At 31.0% G+C, this 26,760-nt stretch overlaps 1 protein-coding gene across 8 annotated transcripts in view; it reads left to right on the forward strand.

The window, feature by feature from the left end:
• LOC142334127 (uncharacterized) overlaps positions 1-26,760 on the forward strand; it is an 82,708-nt gene that overhangs the window by 28,051 nt on the left and 27,897 nt on the right. Inside the window, exon 1 of one of the 8 annotated variants that reach the window (XM_075381862.1) lies at positions 3,457-3,647. The exons of 3 other annotated variants lie outside the window; for them this stretch is intronic. The gene's annotated coding sequence lies outside the window, so the exon portion shown is untranslated. Of the gene's footprint in view, positions 1-3,456; positions 3,648-20,796; positions 21,436-26,760 lie in introns of those variants that run through there. 4 more of the 8 variants (XM_075381863.1, XM_075381865.1, XM_075381858.1 and 1 more) reach the window with 4 other exon arrangements.

A 26,760-nucleotide genomic window follows, 5' to 3' on the forward strand; every position in this document is an offset into this window, starting at 1 on the left:
TGTAATTAGCTTAAATTGTATGACACCCTACCATGTAATGCATAGAAAAGTTCAATTTACCACAATTGAACGCCTACCGCAAAAAAGTTGACAACACAGTTGTAGGATTTTCCCGTCACGCGGAATTTCTCTGATGCATGGCTTACGCATACAACTTAAATTAAAATATTTATCAATTTATTTAAACATAATATTTTTTGTTTATTTAATTCGATGATTCTAACTAGAGTGCGCGCGCATACAATATATTATTCGCGCGGCGGTCACATTAGATAATTTTTTATACTCCTCTTGTAATATTAAATACTTGTAATATATATTAATTCGAAACGATTGCGATCCCATACAAGTTTTCACTTCGGCCGTGCGGTGTGAGCACACATTTGTTTTTTTTTTTTTGTTAAAAATAACAATTTTTAGCCGAGAATTAAGGAAAAAAAATATTTTTTTACCTACGCTCGCTGACATCGACAAATTAACAATAATGTTTTCATTATTTAAATAATAAATAATTGTCAGAATTACTGAATTTATTATTTAAATACTCAAAACATTACCGTGTTAATTAGGCAACGTTATCGAGCGAAGCGAGCGTAGGTTAAGTTTGATTAAATTATATTTACAAAATAAATAACTGTAAATGGTTATATTGAGTGAATTCGTAACATGTTCAAACTTGATTAGGGAGGAAAATATTTATTTTTCATTTTAAAATTATTTTTATGCCCAAAATCAAGGAAATACAGGTGATTCAGGAGGATAGAGCAATACTTTGACAACTCATTCTAGAGGCTAAAAATAAGAAAACGTTCATATAAACATAGACCCGAAAACGCTTCGTTAGCGAGTTATACAGAGTGAAAGATTTCGCCCGAGTTTCAGTTTCACCGGGTAAATTAAGGCTTTCTGAAATCCCGGGAACGTCAATTAAGGGGCAAGTTCAATTGTTTCTTATAGTTTTTGAGCTGGGAAATCGAAAAAATAGGTCCCAGAACTGTATCTCTTTTAGTTTCTAAGATATCTCGTGTAAAACGCCAAAAATAGGGTCAAAAAACACATTATTTTACGTTCGACTACAATAACGTTGTTAAATTGGCAATAAATCGTACATCTTTTAAACGTAAATTGTAGAGAATTTAATTACAAGAAGATTAACGTAAATAATAATGTCAACAAAAAAGAAATAAAATTTTAAACATGTCGACTTTTATTAACAACAAAACCGACGAAAACTTAGAAGTAAATGTTACAAAAAAAAAAAGAAGTGAAATGTGTTGATGTTTATTAATTAGACAATCCATTGGCGATCATAATAAATATTTTGAATCGGTATATCGATATATATATTCGCTTTTGTGAAGACAGGAAACTATTTCATTTCTCATTCTATATTCCCTAGTAACCCTGAAAAAAGGTTTTTTATTGAAATTTTTTTTCGTATTTCTTCGTACGAGAGTTTTGTACATACAAAAAATTATTGATGAACAACCATAAAACTGTTAGATATATATATAGTCTAAAACTCTTTTTATTATTACACTGCCGCTTGTGCTAAAAAAAATTAAAACTCTCAGTTAAAACTGACAGTAGTTAAAACAAAGAAGCAAACTCTATTGTATGTAACCAATTCAAGGACAAGTATATAAAAAACTATATAAGGCTTGTACATGAACACTGTTCGTGTCGGCAAGAAAGAGGATGTAAAGAACTGGGCATCGTTAAAGACAAAACCGACGAAAACAGAAGAAAATGTTACAAAAAAGAAAACAGATGTGTCTAGTAGGTACAATAATTTTAGACCTACGGAAAACAAGTTGGAAACACTGATTTTTTTTCATCACATTTGTTTAAATACTACTCATTGTTGTAGGTTAATTGTTGGTAACGTGTTAAATAACATTTCGCTGTTCAATCGTGTTTGAAGTATTACGTCGAATTCTTATCGTAAAAATTTCAGAATACCCTTAAGAAGTGTAATTTATTATGCAGGTTGTAATATTAACAAACAGAAAATTGGATTCTGTACAGCACACATTTTTATGTTTATTTAAAGTGCAAAATTTATTTCGTGTATTATTGTTTACAGGTTCACGACTGATTATTGTCAGTTTATTATATTTTTTAACGATTTGGATCAATTAATAAGCAAATGAAAAATTACAAGGCAGATTGGGAATCAAACCCAGTAACCTACAGATTAAAATCAAACAGGAATGGTAGTGATAAACGTAACATGATTTTTTTTTATCTTCAGTCATTTGACTGGTTTGATGCAGCTCTCCAAGATTACCTATATAGTGCTAGTCGTTTCATTTCGGTATACCCACTACAGCCTACATCCGTAACAATTTGTTTTACATATTCCAAGCGTGGCCTGCCTGCACAGTTTTTTTCCTTCTACCTGTCCCTCCAATATTAAAGCGATTATTCCAGGACGCCTTAATATGTGGGCTATAAGTCTGTCTCTTCTTTTAACTATATTTTTCCAAACTTTTCTTTTTTCATCTATTTGCCGCAACACCTCTTCATTTATCTCTTTATCCACCCGTCTGATTTTTAACGCTCCTATAGCACCGCATTTCAAAAGCTTCTAATCTTTTTTTCTCAGATACTCCGATCGTCCAAGTTTCACTTCCATATAAAGCGACACTCCAAACATATACTTTCAAAAATCTTTTCCTGATGTTTAAATTAATTTTTGATGTAAATAAATTATATTTCTTACTGAAGGCTCGTTTAGCTTGTGCTATTCGGCATTTTATATCGCTCCTGCTTCGTCCATCTTTAGTAATTCTACTTCCCAAATAACAAAATTCTTCTACCTCCATAATCTTTTCTCCTCCTATTTTTACATTCAGTGGTTCATTTTCGTTATTTCTACTACATTTCATTACTTTCGTTTTGTTCTTGTTTATTTTCATGCCGTAGTACTTGCGTACGACTTCATCCGTGCCGTGATAATATTTGCAGATAAAAATGTTTATTATTATATTATTTTTTTTTTTTTTGTATTTTATTTATATTATTATAATTTTTTATTTTATATTTGTAGATAAAAATATTAACACGAGATAATGAAAGAGTTACAAAACGCGAATTCAGTCGATATTAATTTTAGAATCGATAACAAGAACTTTAAACCGATTGCCGTTAATCGATCGCCTCCACAGAAATACATTTTTCCCCCTGATCGGCTTAGATCAGGGGTCGGCAACCTGCGGCTCGCGAGCCACATGCGCCACATGGTGCTCTATGGATGTGAAGCTGCGGCTATTTAGTTCCATACGCAAATATTATTTATTTTATAAAAAAAAAATAAACATTTAAAAATCGTTCTGAATCGATTAACGAGGATTAGGCTCCGATTCTATCACTTTTCCACTTGTAGTCGCTTTTCACCGCACCCCTCCCCCGTGACACGCGTCGTCACTGTCGTCAGTCCGTCAGAAGCTCTCGAATGACGCCGTCGTCGGTTGTTTCTATGTAGGTTTTAATTCGCTTTCGACGCAAGACAATTTGGAGTCTTCAACAGCGCTTTGGCTGTGACGTATAGTTTGTTGTTTCAAGTAAAAGAGTTAGAAGCGAATTATCTTCTCAAAGTTATGTATGTACATATAATAATAATAAAACAACCGAAGTAAACATAGGTAACATAATAAGTATTATATTTTTAAAATACATATTACACATATTTTTTTCCAAATAAGATACCTAACTACTTTTTTGAAGTCTATAAGAATTGTTAAAAAAGAAAAAAAGTACTACTGTTGGATATTACCGCAAAAGTGTTTTTATTAAAATATATTATTTAATAAATCACCTATTTTATTATTTATATATTTTATAACTTTTATTATTTAAAAATTAGAGGTAAAATAATAATTATAAGTGTAAGTACCTATAAATTGTTATTTAATAATCCTATTTTCGAAAACCTTTTGTGGCTATTTACAAACTTTGAAATTTTGTAAATTGTAATTTTTGACTCTTCTGACTCAAAAGGTTGCCGACCCCTGGCTTAGATGCTTATCTACAAAATATAAAGACTGATAACGTAATTTTAATACGAATTTGAATATTCATGATATAATAACCGGATGAATGAATTTCTTAGTATCGTGTAACTATATGGATTACACGATTAAATTACACGTAAACAAATCTACACTATTCAAAACAGTCTCGTTGGCGTAATGCACTCGACCAGCTACACTTTTAAACAAATATATAAATGAATTTGAATTTAAAAATACATCGTACAATCGTTCGGCAGGAAAAAATACTTATACCGCATTCTTTTCAAAATTAACCGTTGCAAACATTAATTTTCGTATTACACCGGTATATTTTCTAAAAAAGTTCCCGACCGTTTTAACGTCCAAATAATAAATAGTAATCTAATAAAAGAAACAGATGACGGGTGAAGCGCAATATATATTTTTAATTACCGCATCGAAAGACAAAAATAATCAACACTAATAACAATAAATTTAACATATTATTATAACGAATAACATACGAAAAAATAAATTAATAATAGACTACTTAACATTAAAAAATCTACATATGTTTAAGTGAATGCTAAGGCAGTATAAATTCATAATATGTATTTATTGTTGTCTTATCGTAGTTATCTTATAATGATTTTTTTTTTATTTCTCCAAAATGTATTTTATTATATACAATTTCAATGTAAACTTAACTAATTTTACGTTCTGATGCTGTGCATTTTTTTTTTACTTGATTTTTCAATTTAAATTTTTATGTTTTTTATTTCTATCTATCATGTTAGAAAAATCGTATATATTTATTTAGATAATTATTGTATTTTTCATTAATTCTTTTTTTAATAATTCTGTTACAATAATATGAACTCGCGGGTAGCGCTCAAGGTTTCTTTTGGTATCTGCTTCAAGGATAAATATGTCGAATAAAATTGTATATGTAATTTTCAATCGACAATAAACAAATATTAAAGCGAATAATGTCAAAATTCTTAGCGATTTTCAGTTTGTAAGGAGTAATTTAAAACGACTGTGTAATAAAATTTAAACTAGTATAATAAACAACATGGATATTTTCCAAATTATCTGCGGCTTGAAAAATTAAGATGCGGTCGCTTTTCGTCTTGAAAATGGATTTAATTCACGGTGAACTACAAGACATTTAAATTCCGAGTTTGTAATCGCGATAGAAGTTTGAAGTCGCGTAGTCGACGTACTATGGACATCTATAGCGGCTCGAATGTTGAATTCAAAATTTAAAGCGGAACAGAGAGGAGACAACGTTTCTTCAATCTGTATCGGTTTGTAATTATGATTACTGAAAATATTAGTGCGGTGTTATCAGTAGACATGCGAGGACCTCGTGTAAAATTATTTATGAAGTATTTAAACACGTAGTTGCAAAAATGTTCTATCGTAATTGAATTTACCTTTTGGTTCTTTTTGTATCGATAAATGTAAATATCATCCGTTTTATTTAGTTTTGCGTTAGGTTTTATTTACTTTAAAAAATATGTAGATGCGGTTTTAATTTTTTTCTATTTTTTTCGCTTGCAGTGAAATCCTTAAATATTACACCGTATTGTAATACAAACCTTGTAAATTTTCGTCTTCCAAGTAAAAGTTTACATTCTGTATACTATTACATAACGTTTAGCGAAATAAGTACGTTTTCTGATAAAACGTCTGCTATCCCGGAAGCAATTCGTAGATTTCGTTCGTTCAACTACATATTGCAAATTATTCTTGGAAATATACCGATCTCATTTCTTTTGGGTGTATTATCCTTCCCCTTCATAAACTAAACGCATCAAGACTTTCTTATATTCAACAAACTGTAATTATACGCGCTGTACTTTTTAAATTTCAGTTTTATCACGTTCTCGATTGTTACACGACTGCACAAAAATGAGTGTAATGTATTTAGGGTGTATGTTTGTCCGTATGTATGTTCCATCTTTGCAGCTCAACGGCCGAACCGATTTAGATGTACGCCTGCACGTTGGAATCCTTTCGTTACCGGGAGTGTCATAGGCCAATGATTCCCATACTGTGCGCCGCGGCATCTTCACAGCGGCGCCGCGAAATATTTTAAAAGTTTCATAATTAATTGAACGAAGACATTTCTCGTATGTAAGAGGAAAATAAAAAAACTCGTGTACTTCATTATTTAATTTTTTTTTTTTTTTCATTAAAATTAATCAATAATTATAAATGTCTTCGTTCAATTAATTATGAAACTTTTAAAATATTTCGCGGCGCCGCTGTGAAGAGGCCGCGATTAATTATTGATTAATTTTAATGAAAAAAAAAATTAAATAATGAAGTACACGAGTTTTTTTATTTTCCTCTTACATACGAGTAGTCATACTTAGGGTAAACCGCCATGGAAAAACTTTTAATTGATAAAGGACTCCGCGGCTCGGAAAATTTTGGGAACCACTGTCATAGGCTTTCTCTCTCTCTCTCTCTCTCTCTATATATATATATATATATATATATAAATTTTATAAATATGTATGTAATAGTAGAGATCTGCCGGTTGAAGTACAAACTTTAATGAAGTGAATTAATGAACTGTGAATTTGTGAGCCTCTATCGCTGTGTGAACCGGGTTTGAACTGAATGATTCAAGGAAATTGTACGAATAATATTACAAAAATAATAGAATTACATTTACGTTAAATAAAATTACTAACAGACTAATATTAAATAGATTAAATTAATAATAACGGGCTTCCCATGGGGGACTGTGGGTAAGGCTAGAGCGGTGAGGTGATCCAGAAACCTCGTGCGAGGCTAGACCCATCATTACCAACAATTGGTAATACACGGGGTGCCCCTAAAGTGCTATTTGGGGGGTGCAATGTATGTTCTTATAATATTTCTGCAAAAAATCGTCCGATTTTCAAAATCGCTACTTGTTAGTAGGTTGAAGGCTAACTTTTGCGTTTTATCATATACACTCTCGATCTAACAAATAACAGTTATTCAGAAATATTATATCTTCGCAACCGATCTTCCGATTTTCAAAATTTAAACGGGGTGTTTACTAGTATAGAAAATCATGATGGAACCAAAGCTGCACAAAAAAAAAACAACGTTTGTCAGCAGTTTCTTTTCGGCAGTCGTGTTTTTTTTATTTTTAATATTTATGTCTTGTTTATCTTATAATTTGTTTTTGTAATTTATATTTTGTAGACGTAATCTATATGATGTATTATCGTCTCCCGATCGGAATGTAGGTTTATTTATAATAATTAGTTTTATAATGTGAAATTTGCCGGTTCAAATTCTACCTGCTGCGAGAGGTTAAAATTTGTAAACCGAATCGATAACTCTCCAACCGACTCGTGAAGGATACATTGATGTTGGTAGTTTAAGGAGATCAGGCGTGTTGCTGCTGAAAGTAGTTCCTTGTATACCGTTGACTATCAAATTAGCCTGAATTAACTTTTCAATTTTACCGCGCTCGCTCGCTTGTTTTTATTATTCCTCGAGAACACCCGGTCGGTGTTTTTGTGTTCTCAAGTGTTTCATTATAAATAAAGTATTAGTTTTTAAACCGCAAAATAAAACCGGAAAATTTTCAATAATATTTTGGGTAGTTTTGCCGGGTTATCTTAAAATCTAAGAAAGTTTTGTCTGTTATATTCTGTAACCAAACGGTAGAAGGTGACACGATTTAGAACTTTTTTTACTTCTTAAAAAAAAAGCCATACGTATTCTCTAAAATAATATTTCATACCGCGGGTAATAGAAGAGTAACACGTGATTTTTCCCGTTCGCTACTCGTCGAGCCGAAAACAGAATCAAACACCGGTACACCGAGAGAGAGTTATGATACGTACTTATATATTACGACTGCACAAAAAAGTATAAGATTTGTAAGAAAAAAACTTCATTCGCGAACCAAGTTTTATTTTGGAGGGTTAAAACCCGCATTAAAAAAGGCTTTCGTACTTTTAACGCGATTTTTCAGTCTTTATTTATTTATTGTTATTATTGTTCTATAATTTGTATAACCTACGAGTTAATCGTTAAACAAATATTTTGTTTAAAGCGGGATAACGCCGTTCGAAGTGTAAGAACATTTGTTTTTACAATGACAATTTTTTAGATTTCTCTGAGAAGAAACCGGTTAAACCCTTGTTTCAAGTTAAACAAATTTTTGTACAAAATTAATTTTCTTAATTTACGTCCTTTGAAATCTTTTTTAAATTTATTTTCGATGTAGTATACGAAAGAAGTTTCGGATCGGTTCAAAATTTCCAGAAAAATATATGCTATTCCATTTTTTCAAATTATTTTCGTACAAATAAAGAAAATCGATCGAAGGCGATAGGCTATAAATAGAAAAGTATTTATTCCAAGCGATATACTGTTTGTTTAAAGAATAAATAAATTCGCTTGTTGCGCACAATGAGGCGTCATGTTTCTTCTTTTTTTTTTTTAAGTTAAAATCACCTTTAGGTTTACTAATGTTATAAATGTAATTACTGCGTATATTTTTGTGCGGTAAAATTTTAATTTATATCTCGGTGTTAAAATATAATTTTTGAAAACGATCAAAATTGTGATTCTAAAAAAAACCGTTTATTTTTATTTTTTTGTAAATATGCATATTTGTTAACCTCTAACGGTGGTTTTTTCATTTAATATCTGACACGTTAGGCTGGTACCAGAAAGTTTTTTGTGTGAAACGTTTGTGCCTTAAGTAATTTTTACAAGCGTACGTTAAATGAAATGTTTTATTTTGAAAAGCGAAATTGCAAGTCCTCACTGTTACCGATTTTCTTAGTTATTTGATGTACACGATTCGACTCGATTTACTATTATTTCGTTTTTCAAGCGGTGATGAATTAGAAAATATATTACGGTCTACCTTGACCGGGCAGTGGAGTTTATTGTTAAAATACTTTGGATCCGACCGATTTTAGAACTCGGTTGACAGATTTCATTTAATTTTTTTACGCGGGAAAAATTACGTTAACTTTTTGCGTAATTCGAAGATTATTCTCCTCATCGAGAAACTTAAATGTCTTAACAAAGTTTGTATCGTACTATCTTTTAAACCGTACTATAATTCATTCGATATCGTAGCATATCTTAAAACAAGTATTTTCTATACGAATAAATCGATAGAGTAAATACTATCGATTATCCGATAGTATTAAAACAAAATCATAAATCGTATTTATGATTTTGTTTTTGGCCTTGTAGATAATTAAACATGCATATAGGCAAAACACGTGGGTCAAATCAAACGGTAAACAATAAAGGTCAGAATTAGAAGATTTTTGAATCCTATATATCCTCCTTAGACATTTATTGATTTTGCAGCCGACTTTTCTTTTGTTATTGTGTCGAGGAAGGTTAGTTTCGTATTACGATAATTTTTTTCGTAAATCGAATATTATATAAACGATAAATTAATTAATTTAATTTATATTTAAGCTTTCCAGCTCTCGTATCGAGTGAATTTACACATGGATATTGTGAATCTTGAAAATGTTGAGAGCGTGCTATCTTTAAAAGATGCCTAAACCAGATTTAATCGCAAAGATTTGCTGATATTTTTTCGCTTTTCCTTGATCGATTATCATCATTCAAAAAAAAAAAACACATTTTCACACAAGAGGTAATCGGTTTTGGACTGAGATGCTGCCCGCCAGAGAAACCCGCCCGGAGGGCCTAGCTGCCGTACCGTATTTAAATGTTTTAAATATGTCAGTGTTAATAATTTAATTTATACATGCAAAGAACTACACTACGTGTATGTTTTATGATTATTATAAATATAACACGAGGGTGGATAGTAATTAATTAGAAAAAATAAAAAGTAAATTTATCAAATCGGTAAATATTTGTTATACTCTCGAGTTTATTTTTAAATACGTAAAATATATTATTTTTTTACTTAATATAATTATTCATTTACGCTGAATTTGTGCCTGGAGACACATATGTTGTGCGTTTCATATACAAAACGCACATAAATTTGTGTGTTTGTGTGATAAGTAAAAAAGATAAATCGTAAAAAAAATAATTGTACGTTAAAGTAATTAACTTAAAAATATTTCTTCCCTTTAGTAGGTGGATACACAATTAACACAAGTTTGTTTTTATCGTATAAATCGATTTAATTAGGCCATTTCTGGGTCCGTTTTTGTTAGATTTTTTCTTTTATTTTTATTTTCAACTGACTTCACGTGTGTTAAAAAATAATGTTTAGAGTATATATTAACGTAGAGTTTACGATGAAAAAAGTTACTTTATAAAATTCTCTCTCCGCTACAGAAATAGGAGCGATTCCATTTTTGAAACGTAGAAGAGAGCGCGGCAATCGCTCAGCAGTTGACCACTCCGTGCATCGCAGTAGGCGTAGTGCTCCAGGCTTAGCTATATCTGATTTTTGCGGTTTTGATAGTTAATTGAATCGGTTAAAATTCAATCGTTAGAAAGAACTGACCAGATTGAACGAAAATTTTTACACGAATTTAAACTTTCTGGTGTTCTATAAATCAATTGACTGCTTCCAGCGGTCTATCATTTTTTATAGGGTAAAATATTTACAGTATACCTCATCTTGTCTCCGTTTTGAATATTTCCCGTTTCAAATCGATTTATTATTTTGCTTGTTTAAATTTCATCGTTAAACGTGAACGCATGATATTTTTGATAGCGAATAAAATTCTTCCAAGTCGATATCCCAGTATAAATTTTAAAAATATTATTTAAGAAATATAATATTATAATTAAAAGGTTTGTTAAACTTACGCGTATATTTCATTAAATGGGAAACCCTTTTTCCTCATAAAAGTTTTCTAAAATTTTTTTTTGAATTTCTCGAATATTTTTTTGTGTTGATATATAACAACAGCTATTATACTGACTTCCACGTGCGGTTATTTAAAGTAATTTGTGGGTTAAAGTACTCAGTATTTCGTATAGTTTATTGTTTAATTACTATTTGGAATTATTTTGTATTAAGTTTGTACTTCTTATTTTTATCTTAGCGTAATACGTAATGTTTTATAACATTTTCTGATTATGTGCATTAAAATTTTGGCGGGATATGGTGTACTTACCAACAATATGGAGCAGTGTTGGCTGCGTGCATGTGTGTGTGTATATATATATATATATATATATATATATATATATAATATATTTATATTTTTTTATATAATGAAGGATTTTCCTCTAATATTCTCCGTTTAGTAGGTGACACGTTAGATTAGCATCAGAAAGTTATTTGTGTGAAACTTTTTAGCCGTAAGTAATTTTTACACTTGTACGTCGAATGAAATGTAATAAAAAAACATCGGTATTTCAAACGTTAAATTCAAAGTCCTCATTGTTACGGATTTTCTTACAGTTATTTGATTTACTTGATTTAACTCGTACTTACCGTTATTTCGCTTCCCAAGCGATGGTGAATAAAAAAAATATGTATATTCGGCCTATCTTGACCGGGCAATGGAGTTTATTATTAAATAACTTTAGAACCGACTCATTTTTAAACTAGGTTGACCGATTTCAGTTATTACTTTTATGTGGAAAAAATTACGTCGCCTTTTATGCGTAATTCGTAGATTATTCTGTTAACTGAGAAACTTAACTGTACAACAAAGGTTTTTATACTATCTTTTAACGGTTTCGCCGATCTGAATTCTCACACGGTGGTCTGTTTCTTTCGCGTCTGTAATGTACGCATCTACTTCGTCGAATCAAAATCGTAATTCATTTTAAATCCAAGATGTTTCCAAATAGGCTGCCGCTACGTGTAGAGAAATAAGTCAAGTTACGTAACGTACTGGAATTTTTCTATTTTATTACCATTTTCTTTTAATGAAGCGTACTAAATTTATCAAACGTTATTTTTACTGAATTCCTAATAATTTTATTTTAATAATTCAAAGGATAATTAGCCAAACCTGTTTTATTACAACGAAATTCAGTTAAATCGTATACTTCGCATATTTTACTATTTGTTTAGTAATTCTTTACGCGATTGTTTTACAGTTTATTTTATTTCAAAAACGTACTGAAAATTATCAATTAGGGAGCGAAATTACTTTCATATGAACAGGATGAGAGATTTAAAAACTAAGCGACCCGGTTCGAGCTACAATTATTATCGTGTCACTTTTAATACCGTTGCTACTACGAACTCCGCTATTAATTGTTTATTTTACGACTCTCGTCTCTAGGGATGGGCAAAATCGATTGATTTTAATAATAGAGGTATTAGTAATGGAACGATATAAATAATCGATGATTCGTTCGAAATATGAACGTTACTTATTTTTTCCACAAGTACAAACATCGAATAAGATACATTAGTTTGAGTAATTTATCATTTAATAAGTTTTGACTGTCTACGGGCTACTGGCGCCGCTATTAATCGCTCCCTAAACATTAATTTCTTCAGATGCTGTGGTTTTATTTAAATTATTATCTCGTTGTCAATCAGTACCTAATATTTTGGTAACTTGTTTTTTGTTTTTATATATTGGGTCAATTCTTACGGTGTTATTTGTCACAGTTTCAGTTAGCGTTGCGTTTTTCAATTTTGTTTCTTTAGTTTTTTGATTAGGTCTACAGAATTTTTCATTTATTTTAGTATTTTAGGAATTATTACTTATTAGAATTTACTCGTTTAGAGATTATTTCGTTAAACTTTGGTTTTATCGAGTTTGATTATTTTTCGTATATAATTTAGCCGTTTAGAAACTTTCTTTTTTAAGTTTTATTTATGAAGTAGAATTATGAAACCAGGGGGAAATCATCGATCGTTTAAACATTGTTTATTAAAAATGAAGACAACAAAAGTGTTTGTTGTAAAATTTGCAAAAAAAAAAAACAAAAAACCATTTAATGTTTTTCGACAATATTACTAACCTAAAAGAGCACTTAAAACGGAAACATTCTTTACAGTTAAATGAAGAATTGGGTAATACTAATTTTTTTTTGTCTTCAGTCATTTGACTGGTTTGATGCAGCTCTCCAAGATTCCCTATCTAGTGCTAGTCGTTTCATTTCAGTATACCCTCTACATCCTACATCCCTAACAATTTGTTTTACATATTCCAAACGTGGCCTGCCTACACAATTTTTTCCTTCTACCAGTCCTTCCAATATTAAAGCGACTATTCCAGGATGCCTTAGTATGTGGCCTATAAGTCTGTCTCTTCTTTTAACTATATTTTTCCAAATGCTTCTTTCTTCATCTATTTGCCGCAATACCTCTTCATTTGTCACTTGTCATTTTTCATTTGTCAAAAGAGCCAGTAATATTATTTTTCGCTCAAGATGCAATGTAGTACAATTAGTTATCGTATCTAACTTCGCACGGGCGCTGCTCATTGTTCAATCCTGAGGAACGCCTTATCATATCTCGGATAAATATAACGATAAAAAAATAATACAACTTAAGTACAATTTATTATTATTATTATTTAATTTTTAAGAAATGAAAATAATAAAAAAAATTACAAAGATTCCAAAAAAAATTTTATGCATAAAATACTACTGGTGGAGGCAATCATTAATTTTGCAAGTTTAATTCATTTTTAGTAAAATGCCCATAATATTTTTACGATTTCCAAATTACTTTCCTATGATCTATATTTTTATGAACAGCAGCCCGAGGGTGTAAATGCAGAAATTTTTTTTTTTTTTTTTTTAATAGTAAAATTATAATATATTGATTCGTTATTAAATTTAAAAAAAAATAGATAATAAAAATTTTACCAAAATATTAAAAATTATTAATTTTATTCATCTTCTATGTAAACGTATTGAATACGAAAAAACGCAACGCGGTGATTTGTCTGATGCCAAGCTCGGCGGCTACGGGACCACAACGGAAGAAGTGGCAACATAACAGTTTAAATGTTACAATAGTAAAAAAGTTTAAATGGCAACATTGCGTCTGTCCATCACATCATATACAAGCTTCCTATTACGAATAGTATTGTCATACGTTTCATGTTTTTTATTTACACACTCATAGCTTCTCTGCCTTTCCACACTACGGCAACGACCTTGATAGACATATTCAACAAACCACTATTTTTAAACAACTAAATTATAATGAAAAATTATTCCATCTAAAATTTCATTCACATCAATTTTTTTTAACAATAAACTATTATATATGTTGTCTAATATTAAATTATTTTTGTTATTTTTAAAACTTATTATCAATCGTACGGAAATTAAAATACATAAAATATTACACAGAAAAACTTTTCACTTAAAATGAGATTTTCACTTATTTAATTAGTCTAATAATCAGTCTTCCTAAGAAAACTACTGAAATTAATTTAAGATAATGCAATTCTAATTGAAAATACAAATTTAAAGCAAAATTAAAGCATTTTTTGTGAAAAAAATTATTAATAACATTTAAAAAATACATTTATAATAAATTATATTGAAAGTAACACCGTATTGAATGTGACTGATAAAAGCACATGTTTAGCATACGACAAGCCCCATCTAAATTTTGGAAACGTGATCTTTAGTGAACAGAAGGTAAAGAAAAAACCCCGTATTATTTACTTCGAAACCCACCCCATACCCGTTCAGAGATTTAATTAATTTTTTATTTTAACTTGAAAATAGTTTTTTTGTATTCCTCTAAGTTATGGTACTCTTTCGATTAAAAACTTCAGATTTTCTCCATGAAGCCTCCCTGATGTACTTGTGTCATACAGGAAATATCTGATCTGGACACCCCATGACTTCTTTGTACGCCTATTATATTACATATACATATTTTTTTTAAATGAAAATTACATAAAATCTTACTTCATTAATAACTTCTGATTTTTTTCATATACATATTTTTGTTATTAATGAATTATTATTATTTATTTATTATTTTTTATTTTTATTTTTTGTCTTCAGTCATTTGACTGGTTTGATGCAGCTCTCCAAGATTCCCTATGTAGTGCTAGTCGTTTCATTTCAGTATACCCTCTACATCCTACATCCCTAACAATTTGTTTTACATATTCCAAACGTGGCCTGCCTACACAATTTTTCCCTTCTACTTGTCCTTCCAATATCAAAGCGACTATTCCAGGATGCCTTAGTATGAGACCTATAAATCTGTCTCTTCTTTTAACTATATTTTTCCAAATGCTTCTTTCTTCATCTATTTGCCGCAATATCTCTTCATTTGTCACTTTATCCACCCATCTTATTTTTAACATTCTCTTACAGCACCACATTTCAAAAACCTTTTCTTCTCAGATACTCCGATTGTCCAAGTTTCACTTCCGTATAAAGCGACACTCCAAACATACACTTTCAAAAATCTTTTCCTGGCATTTAAATTAATTTTTAATGTAAAGAAATTATATTTCTTACTGAAGGCTCGTTTAGCTTGTGCTATTCGGCATTTTATATCGCTCCTGCTTCGTCCATCTTTAGTAATTTTACTTCCCAAATAACAAAATTCTTCTACCTCCGTATTCTTTTCTCCTCCTATTTTCACATTCAGCGGTCCATCTTTGTTATTTCTACTACATTTCATTACTTTTGTTTTGTTCTTGTTTATTTTCACGCCATAGTTCTTGCGTAGGACTTCATCTATGCCGTTCATTGTTTCTTTTAAATCCTTTTTATTCTCGGCTAGAATTGCTATATCATCAGCAAATCGTAGCATCTTTATCTTTTCACCTTGTACTGTTACTCCGAATCTAAATTGTTCTTTAAGATCATTAACTGCTAGTTCCATGTAAAGATTAAAAAGTAACGGAGATAGGGAACATCCTTGTCGGACTCCCTTTCTTATTACGGCTTCTTTCATATGTTCTATTGAAGAACACTTCAATACTGTTGCTGTTGGGTTCCTGTACATGTTAGCAATTGTTCTTTTATCTCTGTATTTGAACACTAATTTTTTTAAAATGTTGAACATTTTATTCCAGTCTACGTTATCGAATGGTCAGGTGATTTTAGAGTAATAATAATAACGAAAGAGAAAATACTTCTGAAACTTCTACTTCATCGGTTAATCAACCTCACCGACGCACAGTACCAGTAATAGCGGATCGCGTTCCTTCCATATCATCAGCCGAAACACCAGGTAGTAAAATTAAATTTAATAAAGTAAATATAGCTCCGCCTAAAAAACAACTATGAAAATAATTATCTATCGCAGAAAAAAGTGCAATCGATATGTGCAACATTAAGGTTGTAGCTACCGATTTTCAACCTTTATCGTCGGTTGAAAATTCTGGTTTTTTAGATTATACAAAAAAATTGAACCGGTTGTATACGTCACGTAGTAGGAAACATTTATCGTGTACAATGCTACCCCAAATTTATTCTCGAACGTCGGAAAAAGTTAAAAATATCTTAAATTCAATAAAACATGTTTCAGTAACTACCGATATTTGGTGGACCGATGGCAATAAATTGTTTGTTACATTTTACACGCGGTAACAAACATCATTCAATTGTACCGGCGACTCGCGAAAAATCAGTTGCTCGAACGGGAGTGGCAATCGGCTCTATGTTAAAAACAATTTTCGAAGAATAGAATATCACCGATAAAATAGTGGCAATAGTTGCAGACAACGGATGTAAAATAAAGAATGCGATTAATGAACATTTAAATTTGCATTACCGTCCATGTGTGGCTCACAAGCTTAAGTTACCTGTACAAGATGATGGTAAAAAGAACATAGAGTACTTAGATTTATTGAAAAAATTCAGGTATTTTGTTCGCATTTTAAACGTAGTGTGTTACGGCAACAAGCAAATTAATAACTGATCGTGGGATAACCTGTATTAAAAATTAAACAGGATGTCTGGACCAGGTGGAATTCTATTTTAATGATGCTGGAAAGGCTATTTAAAGATCCATTGTTCGTTACGATATCTGAAATTCCAAAAGCTCTTCGATTTTTGGATGCCTTAGAATGGATAATCGACACCGATTGTATTGTTTTAAAGCCTGTTCGGCAAATGACTATCGAGTTGTCAGGAGAAAGTAGTTATGATGAAGTAATCTTTACGGCAAAGGATGATTAGGTGTAGTATGAGATATGGAAGAGTGATTCTTCCTTGTCCTTGGTTAAATTTGTATTTTCTTTCTCTCTCTTTTTATTTTCTTTCTCTCTCTGATAAAGTAGTTATGATGAACTGATATTTAGGGCGATGAATGTTAGATGTAATCTTAGATAAAGAAGAGGTAATGTTTGTTTTCATTGATTGAATTTTTATTGGCTTTCTCTCTCTGATAAAAGTAGAAATGATGAAGTAATTTTTAAGGCATTGAATGCTAGGTATAATCTGACATATGGAAGAGTGAAACTTCCTTGTCCTTGGTTAAATTTTTATTTTCTTCTCTCTGATAAAGTAGTTATGATGAAGTAATCTTTAGGGCGTTGAATGTTAGGTGTAATCTTTGATACTGAAGAGGGAATGTTTCTCTTCATTGGTTAAATTTTTATTTGCTTTCTTTCTCTGATAAAGTAGTTATGATGTATTAATTTTTAGCGTTGAATGTTGGGTGTAAGCTGAGTTACAGAGAGTGAATGCTTTTTGTTATTGTTTAAATTTTTTATCAGCTTTCTCTCTTTCATGAGGTAGTTATTGATGAAGTAATGTGTGAAGGCAGTGAATTTTAGGTTTAATCTGAGATACGGAAGAGAGAATGTTTTTTGCCATCGGTTACAATTTATCGGGTTTCTCTTTCTGATAAGTTTGTTCTTGAACAAGTAATCTCTGAAGGCGATGAATGGTAGTTGTAATCTCAGATACGGAAGAGTGAATGTTTTTCCTCATCGACTCATTTTTTATCGGATTTCTCACTTTCATAAGTTAGTTATTGAAGAATTAATCTGTGAGGGCTTATATGTTAGGTGTAGTGTGAGATATGGAGGAGTGAATGTTTCAATTCATTAGTTAAATTTTTATCGGCTTTCCTTTTCTGATAATGTAGTTATTGACCAAGGAAGCTATGAGGAAGGTGATTGGTAAGTGCAATCTGAGATACGAAAGAGAGATTGTTTCTTGTCATTCGTGAAAATGTACCGGCTTTCTCTCTCCGATAAAGTAATTATGATGAAGTAATCTGTGAGGGCGTTTAATTTTAGGTGTAATGTAAGACATGGAAGAGAGAATTTTTCTTGTTATTGGTTAAATTTTTATCGGATTTCTCTGTTTAATAAGGCAATTATTGAAGTAATCTGCGAAGGCGGTGAATTTTAGGTTTAATCTGAGATACTGAAGAGAGAATGTTTCTTGTCATTGGTTAAATTTTTATCGGCTTACTCTTTCTGAGGAAGTCGTTATTGAAGAAATAATCTGTGTGCGCGTTGAATGTTAGATGTAATCTGTGATACGAAAGAGTGAATTCTTCTTGTCATTGGTCAAATTTTTATCGGCTTTCTCTCGCTGATAAGATAGTTACTGAAAAGCCATCTGTGAGGGCGTTGAATGTAACGTGAAATCTGAGATACGGAAAAGGGAATGTTTCTTAATTGGCCGTTTCTTGGCTGGATCTAAATTGTTCTTTAAATCATTAACTACTAGTTCTATGTAAAGATACCATTTGTATCTGTAAACCATGAAAAGAAACTATTAGCCCAGCCCAGTCTAGTGGTTGCTAGACTAATGACCACTACACTACCTCACTCTCTTTTTCCGTTTAGCCTCCGGAATGTGGTCTAACCAAATTTAACTGACGTAGGTGGATGCCCACCATTCCAGCAGGCTGGCCACCATTCTACTCCCCCCCTCAACGCAGTGGGGATCCTCACTAACTCAGAAATCACATTCGATTATGTTATTCTTGTCTAACAGGTCCGTTAGATACCTCACCCTTGGTTTAGTAGTCCATTTGATGCACACGAAGATCACATGTTCAACATTGTCGAGGGTGCCTCAATAAAAGCACAAATCATACTCGCTGCACTACAGGTTCGACCTGAAACAGTCATGATCTGACAGGAAATGAGTAAGGAAATAGTCTACATTGCAGCTGTTTCACACTGACATCAGATGACATTATTAGGTGGTTTATTTTTTTAATTGGTTTAACATATTTTAGAATGTGTTTGAAATAAATAACAGCTGATATAAACTTGTTTTAATGCTAGTAGATATCCATAATTTTTCATTCAGGACAAATCTAAAAATGAGGTGAATGAATGTTTACAAATGTCTTAAAGGATAAAAACTCAACGGCAAAAGTTAAAAAATAATTACTTCTTACTTCTCTTAGAAGGATTGACTTCTTAAAAATCTTGAATTTTAAAAAGGTCAGTAGGATGTAAGTGTCAAATCTGATTTAAAAGGTTAATTGACAGTACATTTGGATGACCGTTGAACTTTGATTATTAAATTGAGATTCTTTCTATAACTGTAGGTATGTGAAGAGTCGTGTACTTTCTTATTTGTAATGGACCAAGGTAAATCTGTGAGCTGTGAAAAACTTTGGATTGAAAATGTAATATAATTACATTGAATTTTATTAATATTCCCAATAACTGGCTGCCATAAATCCAGATTGGATTAGGGATGGCTTTGTAAATAATTAACTCTTTCAGCGATAATTTTGACTTTAAATTTACAATCCAGTACAACTGACAAAATTTAATATTCAGTTTTTCTCGTTTTTCCAAATGTGGGCCTTTTGTCAAGATGAATACCAAAGTATTTTGTAGAATTTGATTGCGGTAGCTGAATGTCATCGATTATAACAAGTGGACATTTGTTCAGAGAGTGAAACTAAATGTGTACTTTTATTTTCGTTAGACTTTATTTGCCACAACTTCCATCATGCTTCAGTGTTGTTTAACTATTCATGAAGGTGCTGTGACATGGTGTCTGGTGATGCTTCAATTATTTTCACACAGTACAAGCAAAGAACATAAGTAAAGGGAGCTATTACAGTGTTGGAAGAAACTGGCATATTTGGAAGTGTTTGAATATTACACTTCCTTGAGCAATCCATATATTTATGGAAAATAGTGGAGACAATTCAGTTTGGATTTAACCTTGAAATATCTATTACTTAAAAAAGAACTGAAAATGTTAAAATACTGAAAAGGTAGATGTTGATTAATTTTAAAAAGGCCAGTGTGCTACACCTAATCTGAAGACTTGGCAGATTTAAAAAAAAAATAGTAGAGCAGACGTTCTTTGTCTGAAACTATCTGAATATTAGAAAGAACTCTATGAATCTATTCGATGGTACTATGAAAAGTTTGAAAGCCAAACTTGTAGTCAGATGTTAGTTTGTTTTGTTGAAAAAAGGTTTTAATCTTCTATGTAGAAACTTAAAGTACAGGTATAAAAAAATTATTAACCTCTTATTGTAAAAACCTTTTACAACAAATAACAATTCAATAATAATAAAAAATTATATATGAAGAAAAATCAGAAGTTATTAGTAAAATAAAATTTTATGTACTTTTGAGTTTATTTCAAAATTTTTTACAGAGGTTAATAATTATTAATAAATCAGTATATTTAAATTAAAAAAAGTTAAAAAAAATATATATGTATCTAAAGTTGGATTCAGACCGATGAGTCCATGGTTACGGATCCGATACCCTCTCACTTCACATAACTACTTCAACAACGTGAAACAGAATTAATATGTAAACTAATATAAAATGCTTAAACGTATCATTTTTATTTACGTATACCGGTATTTTAAACAAAAGTGGCTGTCAAGGTCTTTTGGCATTGCGTTGCAGTGATCCATAAAAATACTCGTTTATGTCTGATGTTTGTTTTTAATAATTATTGACTTCGGATTCACTGAAAGATTAATGTGATTCGAATCAGGGATTCTTGATAACTAACTGATTTTGATAAGTTAGTTATCGCGATAACTAACTGATTTACGGGATTTGAATCATTATAATGATTCGTTTCTTCAAACTCTTTGCTGACCACTTTTGACTTGTCCGATCTTCCCGAGTTAATTTTTAATTTAGACGATGTCACAAAAAAAAGTACAACTAATTTCTTGTAAAATATTTTAAGTACATTTTTATAGAAAAAAATTAAAATAAGTTTGGTGCTGTGTGTCGTTTCAAAAGTATGCATTTTTAAATTAATATCACCTCCGATCGTCATGGTCAAAAATGTATAAGCAATTAAAAATGATTACCGGCTGTTTAATTTATTAACGAAAATGTTTTTTGAATTTTTACGTATAACTACTGCGTTTTTGTGTTTTATTACTTTTATGTTTAACAAAAACACATTAGTATTATTCAGTATTATAACGAGATATCGTATGTATTGAAGTATACAATAGCATCTGTTGGCATTATTGAACAATCATTAATAGTGTGAACGTTTGTCTAAGACCGTTGCAAGGGAGGTATTTATGTTCTAATATAAGTATTATTTATTTGGTGGTGTTCACTTTTGTTTTTCTGACCAAGTAAGTAATTTTATACCATTCTAGTATAAATTAATAGAATTTAAGTTTGATTTTTTTTTATGATGAATTTGTCATTACTAATGCTGTACGGTTAAGTGCTCTACAATGTAATCATTTCTTAAAACATTCCTGTGTTAAATAGTCTACGTTAGCGATCGTAAGTTAATTCGTTAAATTATATTTATAATATAATGGTTATATCGGGCGATATTGACAATAATCCAAAGGTTTGCTGTTTATAGTTATAGATACAAATTAACCAAACTTAACCTAAGATCGCTAACCTCTACTAATTAACATAAATGTTTTGATTATTTAAATAATTGCAATAATTACTGATTTATAATTTAAATACTCAAAACATTTAACAGTAATGACGTATACGATTAAAAAACATTGGGTTGGATAACATTGCATAAGTTCTGTGATTATCTTTTTATTTATTGGAAATAATAATACTTAATTTCTTATTCATATTCTACGATACTAATAAATAAGAACAGCGGATAGTTGACAGTTTTGGAAGTTTTCAATTAGGTTATAATTACAATAGGACCCCGATTGTTCGTCACCCGTTAATTCATCTCGTTCAATAATTCGTCATCCTTCTGGAAAAATTTGTGATTTTTATTTTAGAGGTACAATACTGATACACAAAAGTAAATTAAATTTGTAATTACTAATAAAAAGTACACCATCTGTTAGGCCTACAGCATAAAAATTCACTTAATTGCGACTGATGTTTTTATATGAGCCTATTGTACATTATGTATAAATTACAGTAATCATGTGAGAAAAGAACTATAAAAAGAAGATAAAATTACTTTACATATCTTTCATTCATATAAACATTTTCATTTGGGCACTATTATTTAATCAGTTTTTTCATATTTCTTACACAGTATAGTACTTTATTATCAAAAGAACTGTAATTACATCATTTCTCTTTCATTTCTAAAATTCATTACACTAGTGAACTTTGCATTATGCGAGTCAGTTGTTCATACTAGTGTCGTACCTATTAGTGTGTACTTTACTTAACGAAGCAAAGTTGTCTAGCAAATGTGGAAGTTATAAAAGTTTGAGATTCTTCAACACCTGTATAAGGGTGAAAGTATCGTTAAACTATCACAGGAATTCACAATCCCTCATATATCAGTAAGCAATATTAAAAACAAATTCCGATAAAATAGAACAATTGATGAGTAAAATGGAAGTTACTGATGGTGATGTAACAACCAGAAAGAGAATGAAAACAACAGAAAATGCTGAACTTGACAAACCAATGTACATTTGGTTTGCACAGCATCGTAGTCAAGGTCTACCTTTAAATGGCTCATTAATTATTGAGGCAGTTCTTCAAATGGATGAACTATTAAATGACGATCCAGATTTTAAAGCCAGCCAGGGTTGGCTAAATAAATAATGCAGTATAATAAATGATAATTAAAATTAGATTATGTATATGAAATAAATTTATTAAAAGTAAACACCGAACAAATAAAGAAAAAAATAAAAGTGTTTATAAGTACTTTAATGATCTGACATGTCAGATTAAAAAATATTCCACATTTTATTGAGAGATTAATTTAATTACAAAAAAAAAACAAAAAACAAAAAACTCTGATGTGGACACCACATGACTTCCTTGTATGCCTATTAAATATAAGAATTTTTTTTAAAAATTCTATTTATTTATTTCATTAATATGAGGGTAAGTCAATTATTATCCGCAATGTAGTTATAGATTTTATTGCAATACAAATAGGAAACTTACTTGTACATCATTTTTCAACATAGTCCCTTTGCATTTAAATGCACTTGGTCCAACGTTGCACAAGGTTCCTGATGCGCTCATAAAAGAAGGTTTTCGGTTGAGCTGTGAACCAGGAACGCACCGCTTCTTTCACTGTTTTGTTTGAGGTCAAAGTGGCCGTTCACACTTTGAGTGGACCAAATAAGTGGTAGTCAGAAGGGGTAAGATCAGGACTATATGGAGGATGAGCCAGTAGTTCAAAGTTGAGTTTCTGGAGTGTTACAGAAGTGTGGGCGGGCATTGTCGTGCAACAACACCTTTCGACAGCAGTCCTCGGCGTTTGGTTCAAATTGCAGGCTTCAGCTTGGCAGTAAGCATCTAACTGTAATCCGCACTGTTTATTGTCGTCCCCCTTTCCTCATAATGTTCCAGTACTGGGCCTTGTGAGTCCCAAAACATTACTCTCTAGCTTGTAATGATGGATCCATGTTTCGTCACCTGTGATGATTCTGTCTAAGAAGATGTCCTGTTTGTTATCATAGCGAACCAAATGTTTTTGGCAGATGTCCAAGCGCATTTGTTTATGCGACTGTGCGAGTTGTTTTGGGACCATCTTGCTCAGACTACGAAACCCAAGTCTGTTACGGATGATTTCGTAGGCAGACGATGTCTGTAATTTGCAGACGATGTGCCACTTCATCAATAGTTACTTGTCTGTCTAAGAAAACCATGTCACGCGCACGCTCAATGTTTTCCTCATTTGTGGCGGTAAACAGTTGTCCGGCTCCTTGTCATGCATAATACTTGTGCGACCATTTTTGAATTTTTCAATCCATTCGTAGACACTCCATTGCGGCAACACACTGTTCCCGTACTATACTAAAAGTTTTAGATGAATTTCGACCCCTGATACATCTTCTGACCACAAAAACCGGATCACTGAATTCTTCTTTGGTGCAAACAGAAAGTGAAGCAGCCATGGTTAACGGCAGGCCAGCGATAATGGAACTAACCTAGCAGCATCAAACCTGCACAGACATAACAATTAAAACACGCATGCGTCGCCTACGCAACACGACAGTACTATCAACATAAACAAAAATATAACTAAATTGCGGATAATAATTGACTTGCCCTTGTATTTTCTGATAATTTTTCATATTTTTGATTGTTGTTGAATTATTTATCGTATATTTTTTTTTTACAATCGAAAGTTAATAATTATTAATAAATCAATATATTTAAATTACAAAAAAAAATTTAAAAGAAAGAGATGAAATCTGATTCGAACTGATATGCTCTTTTTAGATCCAAATATTTCATTAATTAAAATTTTATTTGGCTATAACTCTGGAACCAATGAAAATAAGTATCACTTATGATATATTGTTGAAAAGCTCTCAGTGAGGGCTTATTGCATCAGTTAAGAAACAATAAAAAATCCAAACAAATATGGATTTTGGGGTTTTTTGGTTGAGTCGATTGCAATCAAAAGGGCAGGTGCACAATTAGATGTTCAACAGTCATAAATCCAAAATTTCAACTTCCTACAGCTAATCGTTTTTGAGTCATGCAAGATACATGTATATATAGATGTCACCCCAAAACTAGTCAAAATGGATTCAGGGATGGTCAAAATTGATATTTCCGTTGAGATCTGAAAACTGAAATTTTTCACGATCACAATACTTCCTTTACTTTGTACAAGGAAGTAATTATAAATTGTTTGACATTACTAACGGCCATGAGAAGATTTGCTGAACTGGTTTAAGATTGGAGGCAGTGATTATTGCCAACATTCACAAATACAATAGAACTTCTCGGTAATGATGTCATGGGAGACTGGGAAAATTTCCTTATAAAGAAACATGCAATATACAAAGTACTTTGAACATTACATATCTAAGTATCAGGTATCCATAAACCACATAGTACATTAAACTTGTAAAATTTGATTTTTTAATTGAACTTCACAGTATTAATAATAATTGTCTAAAATTTGCATATTTTAGAAAATGAAAAGTTTTCTATTTTAATTATTCGTATTAGTTAATTTTATTTATCGTTATTATTCATTAAAAAAAAGATCGAGTATTTTAGTTTGAATTTTATTGTTTTCAATAAAAGATTCTGATTTGTTTATTTAAAGAAAGATTTCTTCCGGCCACTTTCTTGCTATTGTATTCCAGCACACATTAATAAAAAGGTATTTTGTAAACTGCTAGTGCATATCCAGGACATCACATTCTTCTCCATTTTTTCATCTTCATTTTCACTAGCACAAAACTGCAGGATATCACTTACAATTTCACTACCAGTGGGATATTCAGCAATCCCAACTTCATTGTCAATATCAATGTATTCCTGTAATGTTACATATTCAGTCAGACAACTCATGTCATTTATTTTATTCCAACTTTTGCTCAGCGCGTGTGCAATTTCTTTTGTTTGAATATATTGGTAAAACCAGCCTTACTAAAACATTGCACGATTGTTTTGGAATTAATGTCATTTACTCGTGCTTTTGATACTTCTGCAATACAGCCTTTCATTGTAATTTTATTGTTTCCTTTGTAAGGGTTATTATCAGTTACACTGAGCACTTTCAACACTACTTGTTTTTGATAGTGAACCTTCAAGTTCTTCTTAATGCCCTGATTCATAAGTTGAAGTTTTAAGATCATATTCGATGATAGGTACACAATTTTAACTGAATTCATTTTTCCTAAAATCTATCATGGGTAATCAGAGCACTTGTCAAGGAAAAGTAACACCTTTCTCTTTTGTTTCGTCATGTTGTGATCAAACTTCCACAGCCATTTACAATAAATATTTCTCGTCATCCACGCTTTCATATTAAAATTGTAACTCACTTCTAATGAGTTGACACCCTGAAAAAGCATGGTTTTTTATTTTTTCTAATTAACAAAATCATACATTTTTCTGTACCAGTCATATTAGCACATTAACATGAGAGACACACTTTCTTTAGTGTTTTTTCCTCCAAAACATTTATTTAAAGCAAGAGTCTTTATTGACAGACACTTAAAAATTAATGCTGTTTCAACTGCATTAAAAGCATTATTATTTTCATACTGATGTATAAGAGATTTACTAAAACATTTTCTCTCCAAGATGAACAGTCGACTTCATGTACATCAGCACTTACGCCAAGTGCCGTTGTCACTTTCTTAGAAATTCCAGGTCTGTTTTTATATTTCTCCAACCAACCTGTGCTTGCAACAAAATCTTCAATAACCCATAGTTTTTGCAAACTATAGTGCTTTTTCTTTTATTGTAACACTTGACAGGAATATTTTTTTCACGAACCACTATAAAACATTTTGTCTTTGTTGACATTTGAATTCACGTATTGCCAATAAATACGTGAATTCTTTAATAACTCTTTTAATTCAATAAAACCTTCTTCAGACTGATTTTTAATTATTTCACGATTTGAAAAATTGTCGATAATGATCTGGCTGCAATTCCCTAACGTAAGGAAGCATCTTTCTTTTTACTACTTTTATCAACATATTCTATAATTTTTATTTTATCTGAATAGATAA

Source organism: Lycorma delicatula, chromosome 13 (assembly GCF_047948215.1).
Source record: "Lycorma delicatula isolate Av1 chromosome 13, ASM4794821v1, whole genome shotgun sequence".
Lineage (NCBI taxonomy): Eukaryota > Metazoa > Arthropoda > Insecta > Hemiptera > Fulgoridae > Lycorma > Lycorma delicatula.